The sequence below is a fragment of the Bos mutus genome, chromosome 14 (assembly GCF_027580195.1).
Source record: "Bos mutus isolate GX-2022 chromosome 14, NWIPB_WYAK_1.1, whole genome shotgun sequence".
Taxonomy (NCBI): Eukaryota; Metazoa; Chordata; class Mammalia; order Artiodactyla; family Bovidae; genus Bos; species Bos mutus.
Window position 1 is genome coordinate 20888975 of NC_091630.1, and position 13578 is coordinate 20902552.

Here is a 13578-nt window from a genome sequence, read left to right on the forward strand (position 1 = left end):
TCCCCTGGAGTCCCCCAGGGTGTGTGTCTGGGCCCCCTTCACTGGTAGAGGCAGCTCACTGGCACACTCGTCTGCTGGCACACTGTCATCTGCTCTCAGCACATTCCTGGCCTTGGGGGTCATCCCTCTGCAGTGGGAACACCCCAGAGTTCCAGCCTCCAGGGCCAAATCCTGCTCTCTGGAAAAGCGCTGATACACTCACTCGTTGTTATTGTTTAGTCACTAAGTCGTCTCTGACTCTGCGACCCCGTGGACTGTAGCCCACCTGGCTCCTCTGTCCATGGGATTCTCCAGGCAAGAATACTGGAGTGGGTTGCCATTTCCTTCTCCAGGGGATCTTCCTGACCCGGGGATCAAACCCAGGTCTCCTGCATTGCTGGCAGATTCTTTACAGCTGAGCCACCAGGGAAGCCCCATACTCATTCAGCCTAAATTATAAACGTTAATGGGGAGTAATCTCTGATAAATGGATAAACAAACCATGCAATTTTGCTCAGTGATAAGAAGAAGCAAACTACTGATTTTATAATAATAGGTGGATCTCAAAAATATGCTCAGCAAAGGCAGCCAGAGCCATGAGTTTACAAAAAGCACACTGTCTGAAGGGGGTGCCTATGAGGCTAGGCCTGCTAAGGAGTCAAGTGCTGTGCTACAGGCATTTCTAGCCTCTCCCTGTAGACGTGTGGGGGTGTGCCCTCTACTCAGGCTTTATCCGAAGTTCTGAGGAAAAGGGAAGGAAGAGTCATCTTTACCATCCTGTTTTACATAGCTGTAGACTTCCCTGGTGGCTTAGATGGTAGAGAATCTGCCTGCAATGCAGGAGACCTGGGTGCCATCCCTGGGTTGGGAAGATCCCCTGGAGAAGAGAACGGCAATCCACTCCAGTATTCTTGCCTGGGAAATCCCATGGACAGAGGAGCCAGGTGGGCTACAGTCCATCAGGTCGAAAAGAGTTGGACACGACTTAACAACTAAATCACAACCACATACATACTTGCATCTTCAACCACATGCTGTTGGCCACCAACCCAGCATTCATTCCTCCACCCATTTTCATTACCAACTGCCCTTCCTTACTCACATAGCAATTCTATTCTACTTGGAGATTCTTCTTGAAGTGCTGACGTCTGTGGTTATCAACTTCCCCTTGTTAAAGATTATTTTAAGGTTGAGTATGTAACCATCCCAGTCTTCTGGTCAATGAGATGTAAAAGGGCTAGAAGCTCCTGGAAAATATTCTCTTCCTCCTAAAAAGGGGATATCACAAGAGTATGTCCTTTTCTTCCTCTTGACATCGTTGCATCCAGCAGGGACGCTTGGACCAGCTGTCTCCCCTCAGTGAGTAATGACATGAGAACAAAGCCAAAACCCTGAGTAGAAGACCAGAAAGATGGAAAAAAACCTGAACCCTTGATGATGTAGTTGAGTCACATGAAACAGCCCTTGCAAAAGAAATTTCCTTATTAAGCCACACAATTTTCTGTTACTTGCTGCTAAAAGCATCTTGACTGATGTAAGAGTCAATTCCTTGGGGGGTGATACATAGCCCCCAACATAGAGTGCTTGTCACACTAAAGACATTCAATAAATGTTTATTCAAACAGTATAAGAATATATATGTCAGACCTCTGATGATCTCCACTGGAGTAATGTCATTCCACCCAATATGACTCAGTTTGAGCTTGTTTATACTGCAGAATGAGTTGCAAAGTAAGAGGACATAGCAGGGTTTATGTGGAGTGAGCTCATCGGGGCATCAGTGACGATCAGGAGTCAGCGGGGAAGGCAGCAGTAACCAGCTGTCTGGGGGGATGTGGTTTACGTCTACAGGGACTTCAGCCTTCAGTATGAAATCCTGGGAAAGTCTGCTATAAACATGGTGAAATGATGGCAGAGCAGAATAGTTAGTGATAAGCTGAAAGCTTATCCTAGTCTGAGGTCTGGTGAGAACACACAGAATGGATACAGAGCCTTAGATGAGAGATTTAAAGCTGTTGGCTCTGCCCTACATTCCTGTGCTCTTTTCTACATTCTTAGAGCAGTGCCACTACATACAGATCTGCTTTGCCTATTGCTGTAGCCAAAGTGATTTTTGCAGTGGAGGAAATGGCAAGTCTAGGAAGCCTTTGTTCAAACAGTGACCTAGAACCATAATTTCATGGGGACCTTAATCAACACTGTACTAGTCTACCCAATCATACCCAATTAAGAAAAAAAAAGCAGACTTTTAAAAGAGCAGTTTTAAGTTCACAGCAAAGTTGAACAGAAGGTACAGAGGTTTCCTGCATACCACCTGCCCCACACGTGTATAGGTTTTCCCATTGTCACCGCCACTCGCCAGAATGGTACATTTGTTACAACTAGTGAACCTACATGGTTGCAGCATTGTCACTCAAAACCCATACTTCAATTTAGGGTTCATTCTTGGTGTTGTACATTTTATGGGTTTTAACAAATAATGTCGTGTATCCACCATTTTAGTATTATACAGAACAGTTTCACTGCCCTGCTCAATCCTCTGTGCTTGGCCTGTTCACCCTTCCCTCCTCCTCTAACCCTAGCATTCCTGGAAACCACGGATCTTTTTACTGTTTCCATAGTTTTGCCTTTTCTGGAATGTTATTTACTTGGAATAACCCACTGAAGAGCATCACTGGTGCTTCCAAGTTTTGGAAATTATGAATAAAGCTGCTATAAGTATCTATGTGCAGGATTTTGTATGGACATCAAGCTTTAACTCATTTAAATTTGTATAAATACCAAGGAGCATGATTGCTTGATCATATGCTAAGACTCTGTTTAGTTTTCTAAGAAAAAACATTATCTTCCAAAATGACTGAACTATTTCGCATTTCCATCAGTAATGCATGAGAGTCCTAAGGCTCCACATCCTCATAAACACTTGGTGTTGTCAGCGTTCTGGATCTTGACCATTTTAATAAGTATGTAGTGGTCTCTTTCTGTTGTTTTAGTCTGCAGTTCTCTGATGACGTAAGATGTGAGCATCTTTTCATATACTTACTTGTTATCTATACAGCTTTGGTGAGAATCTTTTGCCCATTTAAAATCTTTTCCCCAATTTAAAATTGGGATATTTGTTTTCTCATTGTTGGGCCAAATTTTAAGCGTTACATTGGTGACAGATTTCAAAACAAACTGATCCTCATCCATCTATTTTGCTTACTCTGCAACTCATAGGAAGGCAAAGTTAGAATTTCAGTTTGATATAATACACATTATTTAACATCTACTATGTGCCCACATACATTGTTTTAAGCACTGTGGAAGATACAAATACATGTCAGATACAGTCCTTGCCATCTTGGCAATCTTCAGGGAAACCAAAAATATGGAAACTAAAATAACTAGACAACACTGAAGGGTATAAAAGATTAATTGCCAAATGTATGTTATCCCAAGTACTTACTGTGGACTTTTTTATCTGATTAAAAATTAAATTTTCTACCTATATACATTTAAAATACATTTTATGAAAGGTGATGATCAATTGAGATGGTACTTTACTGAGAACTATTACTCTATAAACTTATAAACTGCATATACATATCATTTTTACTGGTGTACTGAACTACAAGAAAACAGAATAGAAGAAGGAATGAAGCAATCATCTGATACCTCTTTCAGAAAGACAAATTGGTGGAGAAATTCTATAAAGTGGAAAAAACATCACAAGGATTCATAGTTTCTTATTGGGTTTGGAAATAAAAACCACGTCATCAGTGGGGGGAAAAAAAGACTAGTGTGGAAACAATCAACCAGAGAACCACAGTACAATGATAATTATTATAGCAGAAGCATGATAACCATCTTTGATAGCAATTTGGAAACCAATGCCTCATAACTGAGTTTCTACCAATGGACCAGCCCTTCCGGAACATAGAGACTGTAATGAGCCAAAGAAAGAATACAAGCATCAGGAAAGGGCCTAAGTTTCATCTGAGGCTTTATCAAGAGACAGCAAAATCCCTGTGGAAGAAGAATTGACCAAAAAATTCTCACTCGTTGGTGACATTTACCAGATTTATACAGGCTCTTTGAAAGTGCCCCCCCCGCCCCCCGCCCTGCCAATGCTCACCCTAGGAAGAAAAGGCACATTCCATTGAGATTAGAATTGCTGCGGAGGCGGAAAGCAAATATTACAGACAAGATGTTGAATAAGCAGAGCAAGCTTCTTGGACTTTGCATAAAACACTCATAAAAATGGATCTTCTCACGAAATTTCCACTGCAACCACATTGAGTTGGTGCTATTTCCCTAAAAATTGAGCTGGTTTTCTGATTAGCCTTTGTGTACTAGAAACATTACCAGTTCAAGAAAAGAGTAGGTACCATGAATTAATATCTATGAATGGAACTTAGTGATACATCCTTTGAACTTAAGGGTTTACTTACTCTGGTGTTTTGTCCTAAGACTATGCACTTGCACTGCAAGGGGCACAGATTTGATCCCTGGCCAGGGAACTAAGATCCCACATGCTATGCCGTGACAAAAAAGACAAGATAAAAACAAACAAGCAAAAAAACCTGTAATCCAGGAATCTCCCGTTTCCAAAAGACATCCAGAAATGAAATGACTGATTGTAGGTTGGATAAGTAAACCAAGGACTTTCCAAAGGTTGACAGGAAGCGGGAAATGGTAACTGTGAGGATTTCATTTTATCTTATTTTGTGGCAGATACTCTCAGGTCTATCCAACAGTCAACCAACTATGCCTGCCACTCACCCTTCTTCCTTACTAATAGAACACAAATATTGTTCCCTGTCCTCCAAGAAGCCATATTATTTAGGGGGGGCACAATCTCTTTCTAGCCCCAAGGAGTTAATGTCTCTTGCCAAAGAGACTTGTTTTAGATAACATGCATGTGAGACAATCCTGGCCAATGAGACTGGAAGGAAGTCTACAGGGAGGAGTCCAGAAAGCATGTTGTTACCCTTGAAAGGGAATGCATAATGGTCATTCCACATTTTTGCCTCTGGAAGAATGCTAATCTATATTTGGTTATTCAACTGATACATCTTCATTGCCCAGCATGTGTCCTGAAATCTAAAGTCTATCTGTCCTTGAACTGGAAGGGACCAGCTTTTAAAATGTAGGTGAGTTTCAAAAACACAATCTAATAAAGTCATGTACTTTAGAAACAGAGTGGGAATGTAAAAGAAATAGCAGACCAGAGTAAGGGCTGGATCTCCAGTTAGACAGTTCTGAAAGCCTAGTTCAGTGGAGAGGTTGGAGGCAGGGGAATTTCTATTTCTGGAATGTAGTCTTGGTCTTCCATATCAACTGCAATTGCCCTATGCGAACCAACCCCAGAAAGAAGGTCTCACAGAGGTACCACTGCACCTTCTATCAGCACCTCTGCTCCTGCCTACTTACAGCCAGGAGACCCTGATGTCTCTTGCAATGCAAGCATCATCCTCAGTGATCACTTCCACTCTTAGCATTTCCTGGAACTTACTCTCAAGGAAGTTTACACCAGCCTCTTAGTACAACAGACTAAGGTTCTTCTCTCCCTTTTGTGACAGCCCTTCGTATTTTTGCATCTTGTCTGCTCTTAGCCACAAAGCTCTGATTTTCAAGTGTTCCTTCTTTGAGGTGGTTCCTAAATCCCCTTACAATCATGCTCACACTATATAGAAACATTCCTGTGCTGTATTTGCCAATATTCCTCTAAAAATACTGGGTTGGTCTAAAAGTTCGTTTGCGTTTTTGTGTAACATCTTAGGAAATACTGAACGAACCTTTTGGCCAACCCAATATGTTGCCTAGAAGAGAATACAGTGCTCCAGCAAGTCTTTCACCATGCAGGACATGTATATCTGTCAATGAATTTGTTTCTTATAGTGGTTATAATGACACTAAATTTAGCTCACCTGGTAAAGAATCTGCCTGCAAGGTAGGAGACCCCAGTTCGATTCCTGGGTTGTGAAGATCCCCTGGAGAAGGGATAGACTACTGATTACAGTATTCTTGGGCTTCTCTGGTGGCTCAGCTGGTAAAGAATCTGCCTATAATGCGGGAGACTTGGGTTCAATCCCTGGGTTGGGAAGATCCCCTGGAGAAAGGAACAACTACCCACTCTAGTATTTTGGCCTGGAGAATTACATGGACAGAGGAGTCTGGCAGGCTACTGCCATGGAGTTGCAAAGAGTCGGACACAACTGAGTGACTTTTACTTTCACTTTCAAGGTTACCTTGGTAGTTCAGTTGGTAAAGAACCTGCCTGCCCTGCAGGAGATCCATGTTCAACCCCTGGATTGGGAAGATCCCCTGGAGAAGGGAATGGCAACCCACTCCAGTATTCTTGCCTGGAAAAATCCCATGGACGGAGGAGCCTGGCAGGCTATAGTCTATGGTGTCACAAGTGTTGGACATGACTTAGCAACTAAACCACCACCATAGTAGCCATATCATTCTGGCCTTGGATAATTGTGAGATATGAAGCCATATAATTGTAATCAGAACAGAAATTCAGGACATCCCCTTTGCCTGCATGCATGAATACGAGCTGGGGAAGCAAGGTAACTAGGAGATCACCAGGAGTCTGATATTCCAAACACAACTTTGACATGTCATCAGACCCTTAATAAAGGATTACCAAGAAGTAGATGCAGAGATGTGGCCTGGCTCTCAGAAGAAGTCTACCTAAACAAAAGGAGTAGAAAGGACTAGTGTACTAGTACAAATTTCCTGAGATACTCAAGGGAGCAATCACTTAAAAATTAAGGTCCATGCCAAAGACCCCAGTTACCTAATGAAGAGATTTCACAAAGAAACCCTGAGAGGGGTCAAGCTTCCAGGCATTTCTTATCACTCCTGGTATGGGGGTCACACACAGCTAGCGGCAGCATCTAATTGGTGGATTTAATCCAAAAGAAGGGATCAATAGATGTTTCTGTTTAGTGAGTAAGTGAGACTTTTCTCTTTGGCCATGCCACATGGCATGCAGGCTCTTACTTCCCCAACCAGGGATCGAACCCTCATCCCCTGCAGTAGAAGCACAGAGTCTTAACCACTGGACCATTAGAAAAGTCCCTAAGTGAGACTTTATTTTCTCTTATTATTCAGTATCAGATGTACAGTTCTGTACAGTTTTTTGGTTTTCCCTTAGTGTTGCTCAGTCATGTCTGACTCTTTGCAACACATGGACTGTAGCCTGCCAGGCTCCTCTGCCCATGGAAGTCTCTGAGCAAGAATCCTGGAGTGGGTAGCCATTCCCTTTTCCAGGGGATCTTCCCGACCCTGGGATCAAATCTGGGACAGACTCCTCTGTCCATGTAACTCTTCTTTACTGTGTGACCCACACGGCAGGTACAACATCTACCCTGCTCCCCCTCACCCCTAGACCTAACTTCTCTGTCCTTTTTCTCAGAAACTGCTACAAGTCAGATCTTTCCCATCTGGCTTTAGTGCAAGCAGCTTCAGCTATCTTTTCTAGCTTTGGGTCATCTACACATTTCAAACAGAATCCATGAATAAATGGGGAGGGCAGTGTCCATAAAAATAGGAATCATTAATCTACCTAAGAGTTAAAAGGAAACGTGGTTAAGAGGATATTATTGACAATAGTAAGAATTCTGTAGTTGTGGTGATTCTGCTAATACTGCCAAAGATAATCAATGTTGCCAAAGGGTTATTTTCAAATCATGATAGGAAGCCTGGGAAGAAAGTTTGCCTAGATTTAATTTTAAAATTCTACACAGTGGGTAGCAAGTCTTATAACAACTAACTTCTATTAAATATGTTATAACTGACAATAAATTATTCCAACTTTTGTTTTTTCTTTGGACATTTGTGTTTTGTATCCAAACTTCTTGATCTCTTTTTCTCTCCTGTCACCAGTCAATTTCCATTTTATCACTGTTTAGCATCCTCTATTGGCAACTCTGGAGACAGGTCAAACTGTATTCAGCTTGCTTTGTCATTTGGTAAAAGCTCTGATAGTTAAGGAAAGAGATAAATATTAATGGCTTATTTCAATTTAACTACCGGCTATGGTCTGACTTTATATCAACAAAGCAATTATATCTGTAGTTGTCAGGAGACCTGGAGGAAAAAAAAAAAAAACAAGCAGAAACCACATTTTAGCTGATGGAGTTTGAGATCTATGGAGGGAGACAGGAGACCTGGATGTATTTTGTAAACCTAAATGTTTAAGATGTAATTCCAAATATCCTGCTTACTTTGGCTTTCTTTTATCATAAAACAGGCAGTTCTTTGTGCCTTGAAAGAGACACAGGCTGCAAAGAGTCATCTGAACTGCCCAGAAATGTCTTTAATCTTGACCATTTTCAAACACAGATTTCCATGGTGGAGAATTTTCTGAGGAATTCGTACAATGCAGAGTCTGTTCGGAGGATGCTGATTTCAAAACCTCTGTACACAGGGCATAACGAAGAGGAAAAGAAAACACATAACTTCCGGTAACTTAAGAAAAAGGAAGAAAATTGGACGGGAATGAAAGACTACCCAAGTAGAAAGCATGTGGCAGGCTCTGACTCAGAATAAATGAAATGTTAACTCGAAACGTAATTTAACCTCGTCTGGTCTAACACAGAGCAGTGCTTGCCCTCAAGCAGTGCAAAGGATGCCAGCTTCTAGTTATATCAGTTCAGTTCATTTCAGTTCAGTCACTCAGTCGTGTCCGACTCTTTGCGACCCCATGAATCGCAGCATGCCAGGCCTCCCTGTCCATCACCAACTCCCAGAGTTCACTCAGACTCACGTCCATTGAGTCAGTGATGCCATCCAGCCATCTCATCCTCTGTCATTCCCTTCTCCTCCTGCCCACAATCCCTCCCAGCATCAGAGTCTTTTCCAATGAGTCAACTCGTTACACACATTTGCACAAATAAAACAGGATGCATGTAAAATGTACTTGCCATGATCGCAGGCAAGGGACTCTTACTCCTCTTTCATCAGTGACTTTTAGGTTCTATAATTTTCCATCAACTTTTATTCTTTTAAAACTATAAAAATTCCAGTCACTCATGAGCTGGTAAAGGAAGTGTGTATTTAATGTCTATCAGTGCAAGATGTGGGTAGATTAACCATTTAATACTGATCTGAACAGTTTGGTAATCGAGGGATTTAGGAATGCAGATGAAGCCACTGCACTGCTGGATTTTTTGCTGTGTTTGCACATGCGAACTTGAGCCAGTGGAGGGAGGAATTTAGCCCCTGTTTCAAGACATTACTGCTGTTTGCCCTCTGTACCACCTTCCCCTGCCCTGATCTGTATCCCAGGAGGGTGGCCTCTGCAGGATGTTTCCAGGCTCCTCTCTGCTTCCCAGATAGCATTGATATCACTGCTTATCAATAAATTTCTCTTTCTTCCTTCCTTATCCCTTCCTTCCTTCCCTACCTTTCTCTCTTTTTCTTCCTTCCTTCCTTTCTTTTCCCCTCTAGCTGCATTTAGTCCATCAGAGACTGAAGGATGGCAAGAGGGGAGAAGCCAGGTACTGATCATCTTTCCTCTCTGGTACTGGCTTTGTCTCTTTCTTGGCTCGAGCTTCCAATGGACAAGCCCAGTATAATTCCAGCTTTGACCAGGCACCTACGTCTCTCCAGCTTAGGGGTGGTAGCAGCTTACAGCTATGGACAGTTTGGGCTTGCTTCACTGTCCCTTGTTGAGCTTCTAGACTTTGTGGTCAGTTTCCTACATTAAATTCCTTTTCTTTCAAATACCGAGAGTGGTTTCTGTTTCCTAATTGGATCCTGAGTGGTAGAACTGTTTTGTGGGTTGTGTAATCTATTAAATCATGGTTTCCTTTAATTTTATACAGAATCTCCTTTTTTTAAAAAGATTTAGGTATTCTATTTATTTTTTGGTTGCGCTGGGTCTTCCTTGCTGCATTCAGGCTTTCTCTGGTGTGAGTGCGTGGGCTTCTTACGGCGGTGGCTTCTCTTGTTGGGCAGCATGGGCTCTAGGCACGCTAGCTTCAGCTGTTGAGCCCGCAGGCTTCAGTAGGTGCGGCTCACGAGCCCTAAAGCACTGGCTCAGTGGTTGTGGCACGCTGGCTTAGTTGCTCTGCAGCACATGGGATCCTCCCGGACCAGAGACTGAACCCGTGTCTCTTGAACTGCAAGGCAGATTCTTAACCACTCAACTACCAGGGAAGCCCCCAAATCTCCTACTTTTATAATAAGATAATAACAGCTAATGCGGGAGAAGGAAATGGCAACCCGCTCCAGTATTCTTGCCTGGGAAATCCCATGGACACAGAAGACTGGCAGGGGTTGGACATGACTTAACGGCTAAACAACAACAATGGCAGTTCTAGTCAATATGTAGGAACAAAAAGTTGTAAGGAATTGGGGATTGGGGCTGAAACAAAAATCCTACTGTTTACAGATGTGATTGTCTATTTAGAAAAACCAAAATAAACTGCAGGCGAATGTTTAAAGAAAGATAATAGCTAAAGTGTATTGAGCACCTTGTAAGTACCAGGTAAAAGTACCTAGTAAGGAACTCAGCAGAGGATAGTTACAGTTCTGCCTCCAGCTTCCCTTGACCATGCTACACTCCCTCAGAGGTACAAGCACCAGTTAGTTACCCATGACCTCCTTGGTGGTCCAAACACTATCCAACCAGAAGTCTAAGAACCAGTGACGTACCCCTGAGATAGGGTTGCCACTTCCCCCAAGCTCTAGCTTCTAGGACCTCCCCCAGAGACTCCTGTTTTGCATTCCAGCCCTAGGGGTGGTAGCTGCTTCCTTCAGTCTGGTTTACCTCCAAGGCCTGGCTTTCCAACATGTAGGTGACCAATCTCCTGTATTAAACCTCCTCTGGTTGAAATATCTCGTATGGTTTATGCTATCTTGTCTAGACCTTGACTGATAACTAAGTTCTTCTACCTCAATTCCAGTAAATGTCCCATTGATTCTAAAAAATTGGCACGTTTAGACCATTTATTTCTGTATTTATTTCGACTATACTGTTTATGAGCACTTTATTAATATCACTACTTTTCTTTTTTTCTGCTCTTTAGAAGAAAATACAAAAACAAAAAAGTAAAATAATTGCACAAATAATGTTACAAAGATAGAAATGCTGCTGAAATGAAAAATTTGACTGGCAGGGAGTGATCATGTGATACTTTGAAATGCTTATCATCAAATGATGCGTCACAGATACACCTGGCATGCAAAGGGTGATGGAGAGATATGTGAATGCTTAACCAGTTTACAAGCTGAGAATTGCCTGTATTTGTTTTCCTACAAAAGAAATACAGAACTCTGTTGGCTGACTCCAACCTCTAATGTAATTAGACTACTTTTTTTTTTTAAGATTTTTTTGATGTGGACCATTTTTAAAGTCTTTTTTGACATTGTTGTGACATTGCTTCTGTTTTTTGTTTTGGGGCCATGAGGCATGTGGGATACCAGTCCCCTGACCAGGGACTGAACACTCACCCCTGCATTGGAAGGAAAGTCCCAGCCACTGGTGGACCAGCGAAGTCCCTGGAATACTTTCACTGGCCTTTCTGACCTTGCCATCCACCAGGCTGGTTGCTTTCTATAAGTGCAACTGAACAGGACCCTATTGGGCTTTCCCTAGGTGGGCCCTTCCCCCATATCCTCTGCTGTAGCTCCTCTCTGAAGTACCCAGATAATAATATCTGATGCATATTTCCAGAGTTTTTCAGATGCTAAAAACCACCACCAAATAGAAGAAATTAACTACTTGATGATTACAAGTACATAGCCCCAGACCTACTGGCACCTAAGAACTGATAATGTTTGTAAACCACTCTGTTACCTAAACATCAACCAATCAGAGAATTGTACATGAGCTGACCACATATCCTGGAAAGCCCCTCCTCACCTGGCCTTTATAAAGGCTTTGCTGAAACCCTTCAGGGAGTTCAGGGAGGTTGGGGGTATGAGCTACCTTTCTCCTTGCTTGCTGCTGCTGCTAAGCCGCATCAGTCGTGTCCGACTCTGTGTGATCCCATAGACGGCAGCCCACCAGGGTCCCCCGTCCCTGGGATTCTCCAGGCAAGAACACTGGAGTGGGTTGCCATTTCCTTCTCCAAGTCATGAAAGTGAAAATTGAAAGTGAAGTCACTCAGTCATGTCCGACCCTTAGCGACCCCATGGACTGCAGCCTACCAGGCTCCTCCGTCCATGGGATTTTCCAGACAAGAGTACTGGAGTGGGTTGCCATTGCCTTCTCCTTGCTTAGCCCTACAATAAACCTTTCTTCTCTCCAAACTCCACATTTCAGTATTGTCTGGCCTCACTGTCCATCAGGCACAAGAACTTGCTTTTGGTAGCATAAGGAGGCAAGTGATAAAAATCAAAAGCTGCCAGCTATAGCCAGTTGATACACGTGGTAGAGAGAAATCTGAAATGACCACTAAGATTTCTGTCCTATGGTATATAATCCCCTCTCCTTGAGTATGAGCTAAACTGGGAATATGATGGATTTCACTCCCTTGTTACATTATATGGCAGAAGGAATTTTGCAGGTGGAATTAAATTCTCTAATCATTTTACTTTGACTTACTCAAAAGGGAGAGTATCCTAGGCAAGTATGACTTAATTGTGTGAGCCCTTAAAAAAGACTGTACCCTTCCTGAAGTCAGAGATTCAAAGTGTGAGAGAGGATCTGTGAAAGGGGCCATATGGCATAGACCTGACAGTGGTCTCTAGAAGCTGCGAATGGTCCCCAGATGGCAGACAACAAGGAAGCAGGGACCTCGGTCCTATAACCACAAGGAAATAAATTCTGCCAACAACTTAAGGAAGCTTGGATGTGTATCTCTCCCCAGCCAAGCTTCCAGATAAGGACTCACTCAGCTGACACCTTGACTTCAGCTTTGTATGATGACTTCAGCTTTGCACGATGCTAACTTGTGCTGGACTCCTGACCCACAAAACTGGGAGGTAATAAAATTCATGTTAAGTCACTAAGATTGTGGCAATTTGTTACACGGTAATGTAACAATAATATAATCAGTGAGGAGGTGTAGATTCCCTTTGCAACAGCAGCAAAATACATAACAGCCAGAATGAGGAATATATAAGACCTATATAAAGAAAAATTTTACCTATGCATAAATGAGGATTTGGAAAAACAGGGAGCTATATTATGTCTCTAAATGGGAAGATTAAACATTTTAAAGATGTCACTCTTAAAGGAGTTTTTATGACAGATAAGAAATGCATTAATAGTTCAAAAGAAAAATATCTGAACAGAAAATATGTAGACATTTGGAAATCTTTGGGAAGGATCACTCTGGAAATAGCACCTAGGACTCTGAACTAATCCAGAATCCCCAACTGTAGCTAAAACCTATTTAGTTAGAATGGGCCTAAGTTTTAAACCAAGAAAACTCAAATTTCAGAGGTAGCAAGATAAAAGACTTTGCAAACCCATGGAGTTATAGGGCCTGGGAGATCAAATATGTGAGAGCTGTAAAGCACTTACACATTATTATAGATTATCTTTGAAAAATAAACAATGATATCTGGTTTACTTGTCTTACGGTGTAACTTAATTAGCTATGTGTAGATTAAAAAAGCATAGATGTTGGGACTTCCCTGGTGGTCCAG